The sequence below is a fragment of the Cupressus sempervirens genome, chromosome 1, assembly GCF_028749045.1.
Source record: "Cupressus sempervirens isolate cs-2001-9-10 chromosome 1, ASM2874904v1, whole genome shotgun sequence".
In the NCBI taxonomy this organism is placed as follows: domain Eukaryota; kingdom Viridiplantae; phylum Streptophyta; class Pinopsida; order Cupressales; family Cupressaceae; genus Cupressus; species Cupressus sempervirens.
Window position 1 is genome coordinate 201,368,539 of NC_143118.1, and position 6,000 is coordinate 201,374,538.

Sequence of the window (6,000 nt, forward strand, 5' to 3'; positions counted from 1 at the left end):
GTCGAGCAATGTATTTAGAATTTTTCATATTTTAGTTAAGTCCAAGCAATTCTATGTTCACCAAGTGTTTCTATACATGTTGAGGAATACAAAAGTCAGTTTGTGCTGAGAAATATAGAGTTAGTTCATGTCGAGTTATATAGTGAATGTCAAGTATTCAAAAGTTGAGGGACAAAATGAAGAACTAGTCATGACCAAGCATCAGAGTGTTCAAATGTTTAGTGAACTAGTTTTGATATATTAGTTTGGAATTGCACAAACAATGAGGTAAATAGTTTTTGGTTGACTTTTAATGAGTAGGGAGTAACTTCAAGAGTTGATTATGTGTTGTAAGTTGGATCATTAATCCTTATTCAAGATGTTTTAACCAATCAAAAAAATGGAATGATTAAGTGGTAAAGGGGAGAAATCTAGATCATTGATTTTGATCTATAATCTTCTACAAATTGTTATATAAGGAGGATCCAAACCCTAATTTTATGTGTAGAATGTATGCACAAGAAGAAAAGTTTGGATGCTTGAGCAGAGTTTGAAGGTGAAGCAAGAAAAATTGACCAAGTTGACTAGTGAAGTGTATAACAAAGTTATATCATATCATAGTAGGATCAAACAATGGAAAGACAAGATTCATAATCAAGCATTCTAGTATTGATTGAAGGATTAGGTATTGATACATTTTTAGCAAAGTGAATTAGGGAAAATCTCTTAACAGAGTGGTCCTAACATATATAAATCTCCTATCAGAGTGTTTACTTTGTTGTAAATTTTAAATCCTTTAATCAAGGTAGGCTAAATAAGTTTGGTAAGCTCTTAGTAGGGCAGACCCCTCACAAGGTAGATCATCAGAAGTGACCAAAATTATAGCCCTAATAGGAAAACTTTAATGTTATTGAAGTAGTGAAGATTTGTAGGTCTCATCCCCACCCCAATTTTACCTTTATCTTGGAGAGTTTCTAGGTAACCAATTTTTTTTTGTTATGTGTTGATCATTTACTTTTATGTTTATGGTTATGATCAGTAGATTAGATCTAATACATCATTGCAATACATGTTTATGTGATTTTTTATATTAATGCGATAAGGGTTAGTGGTGAAAGTTAGCACTTTGATAATTGTCTGAGAAGGTTAAGAAAATTATAGATCCTAATTCACACCCCCCCTCTCAGTATCCCACTTTCCTAATAGACTTCCAACAAGTAATAATGAAGAGGATATTTATATATTTTAGAGAGATAGTTGATTATGGTCTCAGTATCCTCATAAAGATGGTTTCATTAGGAAAGCATTTAATAATGTGGATTGGGTAGGTAGTGTTGATAGAAAGATTAGAAGTGGTCGAGCATTATTTCTAGGAGAAATACTTGTGTCTTGGATCAATAAGAAACAAAATTGCATATTGTAATCTATAGAAAAATAAGAATATGTAATTTCCTAAAGTAAATACTCATAAGAAAATTGGATTAAGAAAACATTTGAAGGGATAAATAAGAAGGTTATGGCACTGTGACTGGCTATTGTGATAATACAAGTGTTATCAAAATATCAAAGACTCTAGTCCAACATCCCAAGACAAAATATATTGCAATTTTATTATAATTTTCTAAGCAAGAAGGTACATGAGAAATAGATGGAGATGTATTATGTATCTTTCAAGGAAAAAGTTGTAGATATATTCACAAAACCATTACCTGAAGATGGTTTGAGTATTCGAGACGTAAGCCAGGGGGACCATTTCCCTACTAGAGAAGAACTAAGATGCTATTGCTCAATCAATCTACTAGAATTATTGTATATATTTTTATGAACTTAATGTAATGGAGACTAATTCTTAGGGTCTAAGTAGTTGGTCAGAAATTTTTTGGATATTCAAATTGAAGGTGAATTAAAAATTAGTTAGACACATTTGGCATTATTTTCAAAGGAGGAGAAGCTCAAGAAGATCACAAGGAGATCATAGAAGGGAGAATTTTGTGAAAGATCACATGAGTAGGGGAGAAGAAAAAGAAGCAAAAGAATAAGAAGACTAGATAAATATTATAGGAGAAGTAAAAGAATTAAATGTTGGATTAGCTCAGGGGGAGAAAATCAAAGAATGCATAACATTTTATGTGTTTGGTGTTGCCATAATTTGTTGATATTGCCAATTATTTTGGTGTTGCTAATATTGGAGTTATCATCAATGCTAAAGAGGGAGATTTTTGGCATAGATAATGTAGATTATATTTTATATATTTTATAACACATATTTGATAATCAAGTGATTCATTGTTATGTTTTTGTTGATGTCAACTTGAAGGTTGGTTATGAGTAGTGTGCCAGGGAGCTTAATTCTATATTGTCTAGGAGATCTAGCAAGTGTGTGGTTGATTTGTGTGGTGATTTTGTGTGTGTGATTGATATGGGAGACTTAGAGATGTATCTAGTAGTTATATGTATAATTTAATGTACTACACATATGTATTGAGAGAGTTATGATTGACTGAAGTGAGATAGTGCAACTAGGCTAATTAGTTTATGAAAAAAAATGAATGATTTGATTAGTCTATCAAATTTATTATATTTTAAGAAATTAAATTCAAGATCCATGATTTTTACTTGATTATTTGATCATAGCTACAATTTTGTATGATTTAGTTTATAGGAAGGAAAATGTAGAACTTATTGAGTGTTTGTGTTTGATCTTTAACTAGTAAAATTTAGGTCATTTACAATATATCTTTCACACAATAAAGTTATTTTCAAATGTAGCAATAATGTGGAACTAATAGGTTATGATGGATTAGTTATATGTTGGTAGTTATGATAAAATTTCTTGAAGTTTTGTATGTTCATTGGTAAATTTGAAGAAGCCATATGTTCTTTGTTGAATTGATGTGTGTTGACACAAAAGCTTGCACTCTTGCCTGAGGGAATGCATCTCAGACATCCTTATGTAACATGGAAATAACCTCCAAGCTATGGGACTTGAACTATGAGGTTGAGTCTCTAGAGAAGGCCAATTTTCTTACTATTAGGATGCACCTAACTACACTTGAAGAGGAAAAGGGAGAAGGAATGCATGAAAGAAAATCTACCTAATCTAACATAAGGGGTGATGCACCAAAATAGAATGTTCAATCCTATGTTTGCCCATACATTCATAGTTAACTATCATGTCATCAAAATATATAGATTCAAACTTTCTTAACTTATCAATCACATGCAGATCAAACAACCACACGAATGACACAAGGAAGAAGATTCACTTTATATCATTCATAGGCCAAAAGAGATACATTCATGTAGAATGAAAGATAACAAAAAAACATTGAAGAGAGGAAAATAGATCTTGCACAATACATCAATGACTAAAAGAGATAAGGAAAAAGGTCATGAATAGTTCAGAGGCAAAGGGAATTTATGGAATTTACAATGTGCATGCCAAAACATGCCAAGGAAAATAGAGAAGAATTGATCCTAAGAAAGATTACAAAATTTTATTTTATAGTGCAAGCATAACTGAGATAACTTCAAAAAGAAATCAAGTACAACCACTATAATTAAAGTTGCAAAGAACAATCATGTAAATCCAGAGAAAATCTTATCCTAGTACATGTCTAGATGCATGAAAATCCAATATTTTGCCAAAAACAAAGCCTTGAGAAGACAAAAATGACAACCATTAACACTCTAACGAGTAGATGGATAAAACTAAGGTGGTGGAGTTTCCCATTACATAATTACTAGCTCTACATTTATTCAAGAGTGGTTGGGATTGATCAAGAAGATTAGATTATGTAGAAAACCATTACTTCTCTTGTTCCTAGCTTGACAAATTAGTAGAAGTCAGCAGTCAAACTGGGTCATTCAACTAGAAAGAGCCATGTGGACCAATATCATTATTTCTTTTCACTATCTCACAATATCTTCATGGGTTGATCACCTTAACCATCTACCATGCCACCTGGGCCCACAAGGATATGTGTCTTCATGTCGCTTCCATGTATTGCTTGAAGATTGAGCAATTCCATAGTGTGAGAAAGTGATGATTATTGATCACCAAACGATCGACGATCATGAAAGACTTTAGTTATGTTTGTGCTTTCCTTTAAAAATTCCAAGCCTACTGGACATTTAGGATCCACCTCTGTAGACAAGTAATCCTCCTAGAAAATTAGCATGAACTAACTGACACATATTCCACCTTAGCACTACCTGACATCCTTTGGAAAAATTGACCCCACATGGCCATGCATCAAAATTTTGCTTCCCCGCATTATTTAAAATCCTCACAACTTCATAAAGCAAGGAAGTGTCAACCATTGATCTCCACACAATCGACAGTTAGGAAATATTTTCATTATGGCTTAGTCTAGTCATCAACTTCACCCAATGATGTAATATCAAATTTCCAACGTGCCCTAACATGTCTCTGAGTTCTTCTGACAAGCTCACTTTTGCAGCCCACAAGAGAGATGATATGTGTCAAGACCTTGCTTTCCCACATTGCTTAAAACCCTTGAATCTTCAAAATGTGAAAAATTGACAATAGTAGATCTTCCTACATCCAATGACAAAAATATAAACTGGCCCACCTACTACCCATGTCAGCATCTCAACCAATGAAAAGACACCAAACTACCAACATGCCCTGACATCTTCACATTGTCCTAACAACTCACAAGGGAGATGACATCACAAAATCCAACTGGCAGCAAGATGCTTGCCTACATTCCTTAAAAACCTTGTAACTTGATAAAGTGGGAAAGTGTCTGTCATTGATCATCTTCGATTTGACGGTCTAAAAACATGTGGTCCACTTATGACCTGTGTCAGCACCTCAGCCAGTGAAATTCCCATTGTACACCAACTCATCCTGAAAGCTTTCTTATGGCATGAAGACTAAGAAAGGACCCACCAACCTCCACATGTTGACACATTGCTTCCCCTTATTGTCTAAAGTTTGAGTAGTTCCATAATGTACGATAGTGACCGTCATAGATCTGTGTGAGATCAGATGGTGAGGGAAAGTTGCAGGGTCTATGAAACCAACCTTAGGAAAATATAGAAATATAGAAATATATAAAGTTTTATAAGGTTTATTTCATATTTCCATTGGCATTTTAAATATTTAAATATGGAATGTGACCGTTGGGTGGACTTAAGCATTTGAATTCAAACATTTGGTGGGGAGGCAAATATGGTTAACAACATGCAATTCAAATGGATAATTGAATGATACCAGTTCCTGACGGATTAGGGTTTGATAATATATTCTGGTCAACCTAAGGTGGATTATGAGTGTAACTTGTTTAGATTAAGGAGGTACATTTTCCTAATCTTGAAATGTCTATTTACATGGTAGAATATTATTTTTTCATATAATAGAGTGGATGGTAAGATCGTAAAGGGTTGTGTGATCAAGATGGTAGTTTAATGTCTACAAGAAGATGAAGGTGGTGAGATAAATTGAAGATGTGCAAGTTTTTTATAAATTTATTTTTCCAAATCACTCTTCTTGTTGAATCCTAATAGGTTCTCAAGTTCAAATCCTCTAACAAGGCCACCTTTAACATGGTGGGCAGGATTTTAGTTGATCCAAAGTTGATTCTTTTAATAGGGTGGCTCATAAATTTGATTTAAATACATTAATAAGTTTAATTCTAAAATAGATAGAAGTGAATCTCTTAATTGGGTGGCTCTTCACAAGGTCTTTTTTAAACCAAATATCATTGTAAGCTCATAATAGGGCAAATATTTTAACCTAATGCATTCAGAAGAGAGTAAATATTTGTGGGTATTAATTCTTTCCATGGTTTTTCCCTATGACCAAGGGTTTGTACATTAAAAACTATCTAGAGCTTGACTTGAAACTAAATTGAAGTTGGGATAACAACAAAGGTGACATATATGTTTTTCTTACAAATTTACAAGAAGATCAATAGAATCATGGGTAGGACAAGTGAAACCATTAAAAAAAATATCATTACATAAAATTTATCATAGAAATCCTATGGGAGT